The sequence below is a fragment of the Anolis sagrei genome, chromosome 3 (assembly GCF_037176765.1).
Source record: "Anolis sagrei isolate rAnoSag1 chromosome 3, rAnoSag1.mat, whole genome shotgun sequence".
Lineage (NCBI taxonomy): Eukaryota > Metazoa > Chordata > Lepidosauria > Squamata > Dactyloidae > Anolis > Anolis sagrei.
Window position 1 is genome coordinate 261028015 of NC_090023.1, and position 16717 is coordinate 261044731.

The window sequence follows — 16717 nt, forward strand, 5'->3', positions numbered from 1 at the left end:
AGCCATACTTGATTCAATCTAAATCTGCATGTGTATGTGTCTTAAAATGGTTTTAAGGGCCATAGTGCCTCAATCAAGCAAAGCAATAGTACCACTCTGTTTTGCTTTGGCAGAAATCACCTGGAATAGTGGGCCCAGAACTGGGTCCCATAATTCAAGAAGGATATTGCCCAGCTGGAGCATGTCCAGAGAAGGGGGACTGAAATGCAAAAAGTTTGGAAGCGAAGCCCTATAAAGGGCAGCTTGTGTAGATGGTTATATATTGTTTAGCTTGGAGAAAAGAAGTCCAAGAGATGACATGAGAGCCATGTTCAAATATGCTGATGATAATGTAGTCTGTGCACATTCAGAAGAAGACCTACAAGCTACTCTAAACACCTTTGCATAAGCATTCAAGAAGCTCAGCCTCTCATTAAACATCTAGAATACCGAAGTGCTCTTCCAGCAGGCATCAACCAATCCCTCTGCAATGCCAACAATGCAGCTGAAGTGTAACATTAGAAAATGTTGACCATTTCCGCTACCTTGGCAGCAACCTCTACACAAAAGTCAATATTGACACTGAAATACAACACTACCTGAGTTCTATGAGTGCAGCATTTTTCCAAATGAAGCACAGAGTGTTTGAGGATCGGGATATCCATAGGGATACCAAGGTGCTTGTTTATAAAGCTATTGTTTTCCCAACCCTGCTATACACCTGTGAAACATGGATCACCTATAGATGTCACACTCAACTCCTGGAACAATTCCATCAGTGTTACTTCCCAAAAATCCTGGAAATCTCTTGGGAGGACAGGCAGACAAATGTCAAAGTGCTGGAAGAAGCAAAGACCACCATAATTGAAGTGATGCTCCTACGCCATCAACTCTGCTGGACCAGCTACCTTGTCTGAATGCCTGATCACCCAAAGCAGTTACTCTACTCCCAACTCAAGAATGGGAAACTTTATGTTGGAGGACAGAAAAAGAGATTTAAAGATGGACTTAAAGCCAACCTTAAAAACTACTGCATAGACAGCGAGAACTGGGAAGCCCTGGCCCTTCAGCTCTCTCACTGGATGTCAGCTGTGCCCAGCAGTGCTCCAGAATTCAAAGAGACATGAATGTAGGGCGAAAGGGGAAAACGTGCCAAGAGGAAGAAGGTGCATCAAGCCAACCGTGACTGGGACTGCCTTCCACCTGGAAACCAATGTCCTCAGTGTGGAAGAACACACGGATCAAGAATAGGGCTCCACAGCCACCTATGGACCCACTGTCAAGACACTACACTTGGAAGACCATCATCCTCAGGCTACGAGGGATTGCCTAAGTAAAGTGAGTAAGTAAGTTCAAATATTTGAAAGGACACAATATTGAAGATGCAACAATCTTGTTTTCTGCTGCTCCAGAGACTGGGATATAGAGCAGTGGATTCAAACTACAGGAAGAGATTCCACCAAAATATTAGGAAGAGTTCCCTGATAGTTAGAACTGTTTGACGGTAGAATATGCTGCCTGGGATCTGATGGAGTCTCCTTCTCTAGAGGTTTTCAAAGCAGAGGTTGGATGGCCATCTTTCAGGGAGACTTGGATTGTGTGTTCCTGCATGGCAGAAAGGGGTTGGAGAGGATGGGCCTTGGGGTGTCTTCCAACTCTATAATTCCAGTGGTTTTAAACATTTTTAAAATAAAATGCTAATAGCCCATTTACATCATTCTTACTGTTTTCCATTATTTTAAACTTGATTTTATTGTGCGATCCTTGGATACTGAGAGGGATATAAATACTCTATTTTAATTTTTAAAAATGCCATAGGCTTTATGTCTTTCCTTCACTTAACTGCATATGTGCACATTTTTCCGCTGTTACTTTTTCTGCTTTCTCTTTTCTCTCCTTTGCTGTCTCCCCGCAGTTGACGTTGAGACTGTAGGCTCCTTGGGGCACGGCCCACAGCGCTACTTCCGAGGTGGTATTCCAGTCGCATCAATAATAATGATACATTTCTTCCCACTCCCCTTGCAAAAAAAAAATCCAGATATGTTCAAATTTTGGGCATCTCACTGAGCTGAACTTGCAATTCACCAGACTTCATGGGAATCAATTGGACTTTGGCATCCTGCCCTGGGCCTGGTGTGGAAAGTGTTTACGGTGAGGTTTCCTGCAGCTCAAGGTTGTGCCCCAATTTGGAAAGGATTAGTCTGGGAATTAAGCCTTCCCATGACACTTCCTAGTTTTGTTTCTCCTTCCAGTTCCTAATTCCTTGGGATTCTGTTTTATCCCAGCTGGTTCGTCTCCTCCTTTCTCCTATTGATTCTTCCTTTCCTCTCCCTCTCGCCCCATCTCTTCTCTCACTCTCTTTGTGTCTTTGGATGTATGTGTGTTGATGCTCCCAAAAAAATAAGATAAAGGTGGGAAATAATCTGAGCAGAACAACCAGTTCTGTCCACCTATTGTTGTTTATCTTTTCAAAGGGTCACGCATTACAAACTTGGAAACTAACTTCTCCTCTCATTATTTTTAATGATTAAGAACAGTCAAAAATTGATAGCTAATTTAGGGTGGTTATTGTAACCTTCCATTATCCACTGCAGCAATTGATATTTCACAACTTTTTTTTAAAAAAAGGGGTAGGCAGTGAGTCATTGTAAACACACAAGAAAAATGACCAGATTCAATTCTGTGTCTGATAATTGTGTTTTTTCTCCCTGTGGTGCTGCGGGTTAAAACCACTAAGCTGCTAAACTTGCTGACCAAAAGGCTGGTGGTTTGAATTCAAGGAGCGGGGTGAGCTCCCGCTGTTAGCCCCAGCTTCTGCCAACCTAGCAGTTTGAAAACATGCAAATGTGAGTAGAGCAATAGGTACCGCTTTGGTAGGAAGGTAACAACGCTCCATGCTCTTCGGCTTAGAAATGGAGATGAGCACCAACTCCCAGAGTCAGACACATCTGGATTTAATGTCAAGAGGAAACCTTTACCTTTTATTGTAACCCTCCATTATCCACTGCAGCAATTGATATTTCACAACTTTTTAAAAAAGGGATAGGCAGTGAGTGATTGTAAACACACAAGAAAATGACCAGATTCAATTCAGTGTCTGATAATTTTCTTGTGTATTTGCAATTTGAATTTCCATGGGTGTATCCACACACTGTACAATCAGTACAGTCTGAAACCACTTCAGCTACCATGGCTCAATGATACAGTATCATGAGGGTTGTAGTTTTACAAGAGCTTTCGCCTTTTTTTTTTCTTTTTTTTTTTGCCAAGTGTGCTGGGGCCTCTTCCATAGTGTGCTGGTACAGCTGTACCAGGAGCTCCAACTTTATTTCTTTCTGTTAAATTTTGCAGTTATAGGGCAGGCCTCCTGCCCATCTTAATTAAGCTTGGGTTCCGCCCCTTTTTCAGGCTTCGGGGGGGGGGGGAAGGGCCATTTTTTGGGCAGTCTCACACAAGGTAGCTAAGCTGTAGGACGTAGACCAGCTCGTTCCATAGAAAAGCTTCTTTTCTTAAGACCATCCAGGGAAACTGAGCATCCAGGGAAAAAGGACCATCCAGGGAAACTGAAATCCAGAAATTCCAGCTGAAATATCTTCAAGCCTCAGCCGGTAGGTCTACTCGATACCTAGACACACTTGGATTCGGTAGTAGCATCCACACCGATGAGGCATAGATGGAAAGCAGCCTGGGAGAGGTTAAAAAGGGGTTTTCTTACAGAGAAAGTTTAGTTAATCAAAGTCAGGTGCCAGTCCATTGAAGACTAGACTAAGAAAGCCTTAAAGTGTTGTTTGAACCATTGAAGATTTGTTGTTTGTTCCATAATAAAGACTTTGTTGTATCATTAAAGACTCTAAAGACCATCACTTCAACGAAATCCCTGAGCACCTCTCTTTGAGGCCCCCTGGCTTCCTGCTGGGCTTAAAGTATACGTCCTATAGAAAAGTACAGCTGTTACAGGCCCAACATGCGACAGAACACATAGCATTGAGCCATGGCAGTCAAATTGGTGCCAAACTGCATTAATTCTACAGTGCAGATGCACCCTGCACTCATGATTTTCCTTTCTCCCTCTTATACCCACATACTTTTCTCCAGAGCATTCCTAACCCACTACAATGGATTTAGGGAGGCACACAGCAGACCTTCCAACTTTCCCAGTTTGGTAGGGACAGTCTCATTTAATCCACCTTTCCTTCAATTGTTGCAAATTAAGTTCCAAGGACATGAGAAATTTGCACTGAGCAGGGACAGAAGGAGACAGACGCATCTCCTTCCCAGAAGGCTCAAGCAAAAGCAAACAGTTGCACCCTCTCCTATACTGTTTTCCTTCATTAAAATCCTTTGCAATCTTGGCAGCACTTTGGAGTTCCTTGGGCATGTATGTCTCAGTCTGAATATGTGGGACGGGTATGCAATTGTTTCTACATCCCTGGACCAGTATGGCTAGTAGTTGTTCTCCATGCCAAAGGAGGCTGGGTATAATCTGAAATTTCAAGCCATTCGGATAGCAATCCTGCTTCTGCCTAGACAGTCAGAAGTGGTTTGCCGGCGCCGTCCCCTGCGCAGCACTAGCAAGTGTTAGCGGTGATGACAGCTAACACTTGTTAGCAATGTGCAGAAGGAGGCCCTAGTAAAACACTTCTGGATGTCTTTTATAATGAAAACCCTATGATGAGATAATCCAAAATGAAGCTTTATTGCACAGGGCCAAGATTTCTCTGTCTTCTGAGGCGGCGGCGGAGCGATGCAGGCTGATGGGGTGATACTGTGGCTTCTGAGAAAAGCAATACAAGCTTTTCCTGCTCTTCCTAATCCTTTCTCTGAAGAATACTCATTCCTTTCTCATCTTCTCACAAGATTTGCTGACATTGAGGGCTTCTAGGTGGCATCTACACTTGCAAAAAATGATCTGGAGCTACCTGTGCTCTGAAGCTACCTGATAAAGCATAGAGCATCTCCAGTATCCTTCTACGGAGCTGCTTCTTGCCAGTGACACAATGGTGAGTCTGTTGGACACTGGATTGGGCCAGATCCAGCTGTTCACATCTCAAAAACACCAGGATCACTCCAGAGCTTCCAGGAAATCATGGTTTCCAGGTGGAAAGCAGTCCCGGTAGGGATTGGCTTGACGTGCCTTCCTCTTGGCATGTTTTCTCTTTCACTCTCCATTCATGCAAATTCTACAGCACTGCTAGCCACAACTGACCTCCAGCTAGAGCACTCAAGGGCCAGGGCTTCCCGGTTCTCGATGTTTATGCCACAGTTTAAAGGTTTTAGATCTCTTTTCCTGTCCTCCAAAATTCTGTTTTCCATTCTTGATTTGGGAGTAGACTAACTGCCTTGTGAGACCGTGATCAGGCATTTGGACAACGTGGCCGGTCCAGTGGAGTTGATGGCAGAGGGCCATTGCTTCAGTGCTTGTGGTCCTTGCTTCTTCCAGCATGCTGACATTTCCCTGCCTGTCTTTTCAAGAGATTTGCAGGATTTTTTGGAGGCAACTCTGATGGAATTGTTCCAGGAGTTGTATGTGACATCTGTAGATAGTCCATGTTTTGCTGGCATATAACAGGGTTGGAAGGACAATTGCTTTATAAATAAGCACCTTGGTATCCCTACAGATGTCCCAGTCCTCAAACACTCTGTGCTTCATTCAGAAAAATGCTGCACTCACAGAGCTGAGGCGGTGTTGTATTTCAGTGTCAATTGTGATTTTTGTGGAGAGGTGGATACCAAGGTAGTGGAAATGGTCAACATTTTCTAAGGTTACACCATTAAGCTGTATTTCTGGCATTGGAGAGGAATTGGCTAATGAACATCAATACAGTTAATCTGCATTCTGAAATTGGAGTATAATTTATTTATTTACCAGATTTATTTATTTGCCATATTTATATACTGCCTTTCTCAGCCTAAAGGCAACTCAAGGTGGTTTACATTCAGCACAATTTGATGCCCCCCAACATATAAAATACATTTTAAAACATTAGCATATAAAATATAGGTTCATAAAAGTCAATAAAATATAAATCTTTAGTGTCTCCTTACTGAAATCACTTATAAGGCCATGTAGATCTAGCCTGAAAGTTCTAGATTATGACCAATAACAGAAACAATATACAGTATGATCCCCATATCCATGGGGGATATGTTCTTGAACTTTGCTTAGCTATGTGAGACTGCTGATAATAGCAAACTTTATTGAAATGAAGGAATCTGAATGAAGAATGGGATGACACAGGATTATTCTGGACCCTCTGCACAATTGGACCAGTTGGACAATGTGGAATAGTATCCAAGCATTGTTGATCAGACTGCAGTGACAGCAGGTATTCTGTTGGTGTCATTTCCCAAATAATCCTTCCTTCTGCTCCTTTTGTATTTCTCTGTTGGTTCACCTTCACTTGGTGACAGAAGGACCTACGTCTCGCTCCTTCCGCTCGTGGTGTATGGCCCTAGGTGGTTCTTGTGCTTTGAAAGCACTGTCCCATCGATAAGTGTCTGTGCCCAAGTCAGTCACCATGCCGTTATCTCCTCAGACTGGCACGAAGGAGCGGAGGTGACAGATGCTAACAGTGACGGTCTGGAAATGGGACAATTACATCTGACAGCAGCGAGCTTGACTTCTCAGCTCAGAAATGTGTATGTCAGTTTCTCCATATTTCTGTTCCCTTTGGACCAGTGTGAGAGGCATGAGACACTGTTGTTGGCACACATGATTTGTTCATATAAGAGCAGAGTGGTAAGAGTGCTGGCATGGCCTTGAGGTTAGAAGGTGACTAAGTTCAAACCTGCCATTCACATAAGGAGTTCACCCTAAGGAAGTCACTAGCCTACCGATATATAGATAGATAGATAGATAGATAGATAGATAGATAGATAGATAGATAGATAGATAGATAGATAGATAGATACATACATACATACATAGATACATACATAGATACATACATAGATACATAGATAGAACTATGATGCACCATCCTAATGTTCAGTTACTTGTTTCCCATCTTCCAGGAGTATGGTTACATTGCCTTTTAGCTGCATGGGATAGCATTCCTTTGCATTTCCCCAGGGTTGCTACAGACCCAGCAGCACCCTGGAAGTTAAACAGGATCAGAATCTGGAAAGCCATGCTGCAGGCTCTCTGCAGTTATTGGTTTAGAAAGTATCTCTTTGGGTTTGGAGTCTGCCCTTTTTTCCTGGGATTGAGATCTCCATTTTGGAATCTCCCCTGCCTCCCTTCAGTAGAGAAAAAAACCTCAGATCTGCTGTTGGTCAGGCAGGTAGCTCTGAAAAACCCATTGTGAGTATAATTGAGTAACTAAGATAGAGAAGCTAATTGAGCAATTGAGCAATTAAGCAATTGAGTAATTGAGTTATAGATAGAAATTGAGTTATAGATAGAGATTGAGTTATTAAGAAAGGCAATTGAAAAATAGAGAGAAATAGTAATTGAGTACTATTGAGCATTACTTCATCTCCAAAGCTAACCTAGAGCTTAGATAGGGGAAGATCTGTTCTTTCTCACCATAGCAGCTCAGGGTTAGGGTGAAAGATCCCAGGATCTTTTCTACCATTTGGAGAAAGGTTACCTCAGTAATTGAAGAAAAAGGAAAGAAAGAACATCTCTCTCTATGGTTTCCCAAATTGACTGTTTGTGTTGTAACTGTGCCAAGTCTGCCAAGGACTTTGGAAATAAATGTTTTGTTGATATTCATATCTTGACAGGCATCAGTTGCTGAAAATATTGAGTTATTGCTTCAAAGAAAGACCCCCAGTGGTTCACCCGGATAAAGAGAGAAGCACATCTTAGTTTTAACGTTATAGCATCTGGGTATGACGGCACAACTTGTATAAAACATTGAATGTACACTACGGCCTTTACTGTGGAAGGTACTTGGTAGTTGGAAGTTGTCATGCAAAGATTCGAAAACTTGCATAATTGTAAAAACTCTTTTCCCTGCATGAATTAAAAGCGATTCCCTCTTTTATATCTCTTTTACATGTATTGCTGATCTTTTTTTTATAAAGAGCAAGGTGGTAAATGAGCATAGAATTAAATCCCAAAATGGTTCACAGAAGTGGCATCACTACAGTTGGTGTCATCCAGTGTGGTCACTCATGAAGTCCTCCGTAGCAGACCAAACAACGATATTGTAGCTAAAACACCAGACAATTAGGTAAAATTGATAACTATAAAAGCAGCAAATAATAATAATAATAATAATAATAATAATAATAATTCACGAGTGTTCACAAGCCGAACACTTCCCAAGCATTTAGGACTCGATAAAAGATCACACAGTCCTAAACACTTGGGAAGTGTTCGACTTATGATTTTGAAATATGAAATCCAGCATATATATCTTGTTTGCTGTGTCATGCTGTGTTTTTGTGCCAGTAAAATAATAATAATAATAATGACAACAACAACACACTTTATTTATATTCCGCCCTTCTCCCCCAGGGGACTCAGAGCGAATTACAGCATTTACGTAGATGGGCAAAAATTCAGTGCCTTCACAATCATATGCAATGAGACAGACATACACAAGCAAAGGAAGAGGCTTCTCCTTGCATTTCTGACTTCAGGAGGTGGTGCTCATCTCTGGCTCTGGGGAGGTGCTTTTCTCCATTTTCATGCCGAGGAGCCTGCGTTGTCACCTCCTGGTTCTATGACCGGCAAGTATGCTTGGAGCATCTCTTTGCCTTTTGCTGCCAAAATGGTACCTATTTATCTACTCACATTCGCATGTTTTTGAAGTGCTCATTTGGCAGGAGCTGACAGACGGGAGCTCACCCGGTCTTGTGTATTTGAATTGCCAACCTTCAGGCATGTCCATTACACGTAGCTCATCCATGTTATTGTGATTGTGTTTATTGTAATTTTATATTGCTATATTGTCTTTTGTTTTATGTAATTGCGTTATTGTTTATTATTTGCGTTTTCGGTTTTGTTTTATTTCATGTAATACTTGTTTTGGGCTTGGCCTCATGTAAGCTGCACTGAGTCCCCATTGGGGAGATGGAGCGGGGTACAAATAAAGTTTATTATATTATTATTATGTGCTTGCAGACAAAACCATGTCATTCAAAGTGTCATTGTAAATGGGTAATAATGACAGCTCTATCCAAAGCACACGCACACTGGAATGTTCAAAAAGTTAATTAGCAGAGTTTTAGCCTTGTCGGTATGGATACGCAGGGCATGTAAACTGGGCTGATGAAAAATGTTTTTGTGGTTATATCTATTTATATTTTTATCAGCAATGTTAAAGTCTCTGGAACATTGCACAACAAATGTCATTTTGGTGTCACCCTCTCTCTCTGATGGCATCTCCAGGTGCATTTTGCACCCTCCATAATAGCCCTCACCCAATCACATCCAACCCCTGCCTATTCCTGGGAAGGGTTCTTTCTTTTCATTTATTTGTGTATTAAACCCATGCGGCTTGTCAAGCCCATGAAGTATCACTGAACTGAGTTGAATCTGCAGCTTTGACAGCCCTTCAGTGCCACCCTCTCCTCCTGCAAGTGCTTTTGCTTTGCTCTCTGGAAATCGACGCGGCAAAAAAAAAGTATGTCACAACAGCAGGGCTCAGGAGCAAGTTGGTGAGGTTGTGACAGGAGAGGGAAAACACACAAAGAAAATCCGTTGGCATTTGATCCGGATGTATTGACGTATTGCAAAATCAAACAGCCCTGACTCAAATAGCAAAGGCATCCTTCACAAGCAAAGGACTCCGAGGGCTTTGAAAATCAGAATACACCTCGGGGTGAGGACAGGACAAAAGAATGGCCTTTTAAAAGCTGGTTTAAAAATATCAAAGAGGAAATAGCATCAGAAAATGGGTTTTCAAACATGACTTATGAATTTTGTTGATCCTCAAATCTCAGAGCTAGAAAGATGAAACATGCATTGCTTTGGTAATAAATCCTGATTGAGGAGTTTAGGAGCAAAAATGGTACTTCCCAAGGAGTCCCTAATACAAGAGAGATGAATGTGTGGTTATTCACTACCATAGCTTTCCACATTTCACAGATGCAACGTGGGGCTTGTGTGGCCAAAATGGTAGAGTGATTTATAAGAAGGAACACACAAATTAGAAGAGGCTTCAACAGTTTGCTTTTGCTTGAGCTTGCTTGGTAAAGTAGTACTCTACTCTCTCTTCAGTTAGTTTGCCCTAACTGAAGTAAACGGAGGATGAAGTGGAGGACAAGAGAGAAACAGGCACATTTTTAAAACACCCCAAAAGGTGAGTTGAAGATTCATTGGAGGACCTGCTGCATTTTCCAGTACTGGCACAACCAATGTTGAAGGATAATGGGGTCTGTAGTGCAACAACATCTGGAGAACCATATGTTCCATAGAAGCAGAGAATCATAGAACAGATCTCGTGGGCCATCGAGTCCAACCCCCTGCCAAGAAGCAGGAAAATTGCATTCAAAGCACCCCCAACAGATGGCCATCCAGCCTCTGTTTAAAGCCTCCAAAGAAGGAGCCTCCACCACACTCCAAAGCAAAGAGTTCCACTGCTGAACAGCTCTCACAGTCAGGAAGTTCTTCCTCAGGTTCAGGTGGAATCTCCTTTTATTAGCAATGTTCATCCAGGTTTCCAGGCCAGTAAAAAACAAGCCTCCCTATGGTTTCCCCTCACATAGCCCTCACCATGTCTCCTCTCAGCCTTCTCTTCTGCAGGCTAAACATGCCCAGTTCTTTAAGCTGCTCCTCATAGGGCTTGTTCTCCAAACCCTTGATCATTTCAGTTGCCTTCCTCTGGACATAGTCCAGCTTGTCAACATTTCCCTTCAACTGTGGTGCCCAGAATTGGACACAGTGTGATTCCAGGTGTGGTCTGACCAAGGCAGAATAGAGGGGTAGCATGACTTCCCTGGATCTAGACACTAGACTCCTTTTGATGCAAGCCAAAATCCCATTGGCTTTTTAAGCTGCTGCATCACATTGTTGGCTTATGTTTAACTTGTTGTCCACAAGGACTCCAAGATCTTTTTCACACATACTGCTGTTCCACGTCCTTTTGTAAACCATTGTGCATATATCTTCACTTAATCTCTAGTGGGAGCTTCTACACCAGTGATTCCTAAACTCTAGTTCTCCAAGTGTTTTGAGCTTCAGTTCCCTAAAGCTCTCACCATTTGACAAAGCGGCTGAGGCTGTTGGGAACTGAAGTCCAAAATGACCAAAGGTTGGGAATCACTGATTTATGCCGTAAAACTGACGCAATTTGATAGCACTTTAACCACAATGGCTTAATGCTATGGAGTTGCAGATTTTTGTAAAACTACATTCCTCGTTATTCCATAGCATTAGCCATGGCAGTTAAAGTGGTGTCAAACTGAATTAATTCTATATTGCAGATCCAATCAAAATGATAGATCAGTAGGACTTTGCTATTATTTCCATTTTGCAGTTGAATAATAGGAATGTGATCATTCTCACAGTTTTGTCACCACAGCTGTCAAACATTTTTGAGAATTACTGGAGGAGGGCAAATATTGTCCTCCTCAGAAAAGGAAAAAAAGGGACCCAAACATTCAGATTCATACAGGTAAACAGGGGACAAGGGTAAAAGTTGTCCCCTGACATTAAGTCCAGTCCTGTACTACTCTGTGGGTTGTGTTCATCTCCATTTCTAAGCTGAAGAGCTGGTGTTGTCTGTAGACACCTCCAAGGTCATGTGGCTGGCATGACTGCATGGAGCGCCGTTACCTTCTTACTGGAGTGGTACCTATTGATCTACTAACATTTGTATGCTTTCGAACTGCTAGGTTGGCAGAAGCTGGGGCTGACAGCGGAAGCTCATGCTGCTCCCCGGATTCAAACCTGTGACCTTTTGGTCAACAAGCTCAGCAGCTCAGCAGTTTAACCCATTGTGCCACTGGGGGCTCCCTGGATTCAATCAGCTTGTTATCAATACTAAGAAAGATTTTAGAGCAGATCATTAAAGAGGCAGTCTGCAAGCACTGAGAGAGAAAAGGCATGATCATTACAAGTCAACATAGTTTCTGAAAAAGAAGTGTGTGATGTTATTACGTTTTTGGATAGAGTTACAAGTTTGGTAGATGAAGGGGATGCTATGAATGTAGCATACCTTGATACCTTGGTATTCCCAAGATATTCTCACAAAGAAGCTAGTAAAATCTGGATTACACAATTCTACTTTTGGGTGAATTTATAGTTAGTTGACCAAGCAAACCCAAAGGACATTCCCCACATGTTTTTCTCTACACAATAATTCCTCTTCAACACCTTGAGAGATTTTTGTGGGGAAATAGTTATTTTATCCAAACATGAAATAGTTGCGGATTTTTATCCCTAGGCAGAAGTCATGTGCCTCTAGAGGGCAGAAGTTATACAAGTAAAGCACTTGTTCTCCCTATGCCTGCCAAGGCTTGGGAACATAACCTTCTTTGGACCGCAATGCCAAGAATCCTCTTGCTAGCATGGCCAGTGATTCTTTGCACTGGTTTCCACCTACCATTCCTGGGTTGCTAAGCTTCATGTAACAAGATGTTGCTTGTATAGATTTCCACAGCTTCCTGGGAGAATTTGGGCCCAAATGCATGCCGTGGCAATGCACCTAACTGCAAGAAGACAAGAATATCACGGTTGGGGTTTTGGCTGGCTTTCCCCTCTCTGATTCTGGCAACTGGTCAAAAGGATAACATTCCAGGTGAGCCTATTAAAAATAAAATCTGACTGGGTGGCAACTACGCAAACTCAGGCAGGTTTTTATTCCAAACAAGCAATCATTAAAATATAAGATTACGTTTTTATTAAACCACACAGCACAACAAAGTATATGTTTGCAAATGGCTGTAAATGGCAAAAACTCAGAAAATCTCTGGTTTCAATCTTCACCTTGCCAGGAACTCCCAAAGGGTGCAGCTACACTGTGGAATGAATGCAGTTTGACCCCACTTTAATAGTCATGGTTCAGTGCTATGGAATCGTTGTAAAACTATGGCTCTCTTGATTCCCAGCATTGAACCATGGTAGTTAAAGTGGTAACAAACTGCATTAATTCTATAGTGCAGATGGAGCCAAACCGGCCTTGAGCATACTACTCTCTTGCATCCTGAATTCCTCACTGGCAAAATGGGCCCAATTGCAATCTGTTTTATATTTTGCTGTACATATTTCAAAAAATATTGACCATAATCCTACATTGAGGTTTCATAGCCGAAATGTCCAGGTGCCACACAATCTTTTTGTTGAATGGTTCTGTTGCACAACTGAATGCACTACTGAGTGTGGATTTATATGCGCACCATAGGGCTGGGTAACCACGGAAAAAATGTTTCTAAACTCGATTCGTTTCCAGGGGGCGCTAGCGTTTCCAAATTCTAAATACTTCCGAAATTTTGAGATTTCAAAATTTCGTTATTTACGAAATTTCGTTAATTTCGAATCGATTCGTTAATGGCGGACGCGATTGCACAATATGCTAAAAAATCCTCCAAATGGGACAGGGGGAACTTCTGAAGCTTCCCTCTGAAGAGTGTGTGTGTGAGTGGCATGAAGGACCAGAAAGTGTGTGCACCTGCCTACTGAAAGCACCTCCTCTAGAGTAAGAATGAGAACTTGCCTCCTTGCCTTGTAAAGAGTGTGCACATGTGTGACGTGCAGGCCCAGAAAGCACACGCATGCCTGCAGCTGAGCGCCTCTCCTCTAGAATAGAAACAAGTAAGAAGCCTCCTTAAAGCATAAGCCTGTCTTCAGCTGAGTGCCTCTCCTCTAGAGTAAAACAGCTTCAATGCCTAAAATGACAGGAAGGAGAGCCTCAGACCCCCCCCCCCCCCATAATGGGCCACTAGAAAACGGATCTTTTGAGACGCCAGAGCAAAAATAGATATCTGCCCTCCCAATTTAGGCTTCCAAAAAAGTGATTGGGGCCCCCACTGAAAGCTGGGACACAAAACGGGTCAAAGTTTACCCCAAAAGCACAACCCTAATACCCAACTCACTCAGCTGCTCCTCATAGGGCTTGGCTTCCAGACCATTTACTATTTTGATTGCCATTTTCTGAATATGTTCTTTCTTGTCAATATCCTTCTTGGATTGTGGTGCCCAGAGCTGGACACAGTATTCCAAGTAAAGTCTGACCAAAGCAGAATAGAGTGGGGATATGACTTCCTTTGAGCCAGACATTATAGTCCTTAAGACCATTTTAACCTATTCACATATCCAATTTTGGGCACAGTCCTGGGACCCACAATTCCTTTAAAGTGCAGATTAAAACATGGAATGGGTTGTCTGTCCCACTGTGGAGCCACTAACCTTCACTGATGTGGTGGAGTCTCCTTCTCTGGAAATGCTCCAACAGAGGTTGAATGGTTGTCTGTTGGGGGTGATTTGATGTGTATCTTATTTGGCAGCATGGGGTGGACTGCATGGCTCTTGGGGGATCTTTCAAACTCTAAGATTCTATATGTTGAAAAAGAGCCTGAGAGAAACAGAACCAGATCTTGGAAAAAATTAGAAACTCTATGACTACAATGCCCATAATCTCTCTGCCAGCTGAAAAGCTTTGTAGACAACCATTCTTCTTGACTTTGATATAAGAAGGCATCTTTCTATTCCTAAGCCACAGGGCCTCTAACACTTCTGGAACAGATGAACACTCCTGCTTTCACAAACATGAGCATGGATCTCTGAGGATGATAGTAAAATGTGTTTCCTTTGTGCGCACAAAGTGAGCCAACTTGGTCTCAAACACCCAGCATGGATTTTTCTCAAATCCACCTTTTCTTTCCCATGACTTGGCCAAGTCAATGTAACCCCCTGAGCTTCACTGCTGGCACAACCGTAATAAGCAGATAAAATTCAATAAAGGCAGCTCAATTAGAGGGCAAATAAGCCTTCAAGGAGGTGGGGAGGAGGAGGAAGGAAGGGATTCAGAGCTCGCTTAAATCAACATTGTATGGTGGTGCGCTGCAAAATCCATTCAGAGGAAGAAGAAGAGGAAGAGGAGAGGGACTTATTCAATTTAGAACCCATCATTCCTCATAAGAGTTCAGGGACACTTCTAATCTAATTTACATGCACAATTAAAATCACACATTAAAAACGTCTAAAACTGCAAATTGCAAACATCCAAAGTAATAACTCCTAAATGCCTACTACAATACAATACAAACCATGCAAAGCAGAAGATGCAAAATACAGATCAAATATTTGCTTATGTCTGCAAAGCTTCAAGATTTAGACATGTTAGTCTGGAATAACCATCACCTGGCTCTGAACTGTTTCAGTCCAACCAGGCTCCTATTGGTGGAATGAAAAATTCAAAGTTTTGACAGATTTAAATCCCATGGGTGGACCCTAGTATCCTCCCACCCAATGGAAGGTGGTGACTTCCATTTCAGTGGGGCTATGAAACCACTTTGGGATTCAACCTGAACATTAGATCTGTTCTTCAAAGTTCTGGACCAGGGTTCAGCACCTTAGATGCCTCCTTTAATGGTTGGGCTAATCCTCAGAGTTGATTTCCCACTATGGAACCACCATCAGCCATTGCAAAGATAAATGAATTAAACAATATGATCAGTCATCCTCATTTATTGATTTGACATTTGTGGATTTGATTATTCATGCATTTGTTTAATATGTTACCTCAGGACTTTCAGTGGAAAATCTCTCCTCTAGCAAAAGTTGGCCATAAAGTCATGCTGGAAAACCTAGTCATTCCTACAGATATTTTATCTTGGGGTTTATTTAAAAAAGTAACAGTGTTTTTTGTGTTGTTGAACGTTTTCATGGCCAGAATCACTGGGATGCTATGAGTTTTCTGGGCTGTATAGCCATGTTTGAGAAGCATTCTCTCCTCATATTTCTCCCACAATCTATGGCAGGCATCTTCAGAGGTTGTGAGGTTATGTGGAAACTAGGCAAGTGGAGTTTACTTATCTGTGGAATGTCCAGGGTGGGAGAAAGAACTATTGTCTGCTTGACAATATATATTCTACAGATACATAAACATCACTTGCCTAGTTTCCAACAGACCTCGCAACCTCTGAGGATGCCTGCCATAGATGTGGGAAAAGCATTTAGAGAGAAGGTTTTTGGAACATGGCCATGCAGTCCAGAAAACTCACAGCAACCCAGCAGTGTTTCTCTTTGTGGTTTCCCCACTTTCCTGGGATACTGTTTCCCAGAAGGGCAGGATCTATTGTAGTTTCAAATGCTAATTTGCTTGCCATACTTGTCCTCTGCATTCATTCTTTCTGGATGCTAGCTGAATCTTACATTTTAGTTCACACCTGTATGTTTACTTACTTAAATCCTCATTTGTCAGGTTATTATTATTATTATTATTATTAGTAGTAGTAGTAGTAGTAGTAGTAGTAATAGTAGTAGTATTAATTCCCAGACACATTTCTCCCTGTCCCCATCTATATAAATAAAAATGTAATGTTCATTTGTGGGATTAACAGAACTCAAAAACCACTGAACGAATTGGCACCAAATTTGGACACAATACACATAACAACCCAATGTATGTCCTTCACTCACAAAAACACTGAAAATCACAGCAGAAGGGACTTAACAAGCCCCAAATACAGAATGACAATACAGAAAAAAGGGAAGAAAGAGGGAGGGAAGGGGAGGAAAAAAAGAAAGAAAAGAAAAGAAAGAGGGAGGGAAAGAAAGAAAGAAAGAAAGAAAGAAAGAAAGAAAGAAAGAAAGAAAGAAAGAAAGAAAGAAAGAAAGAAA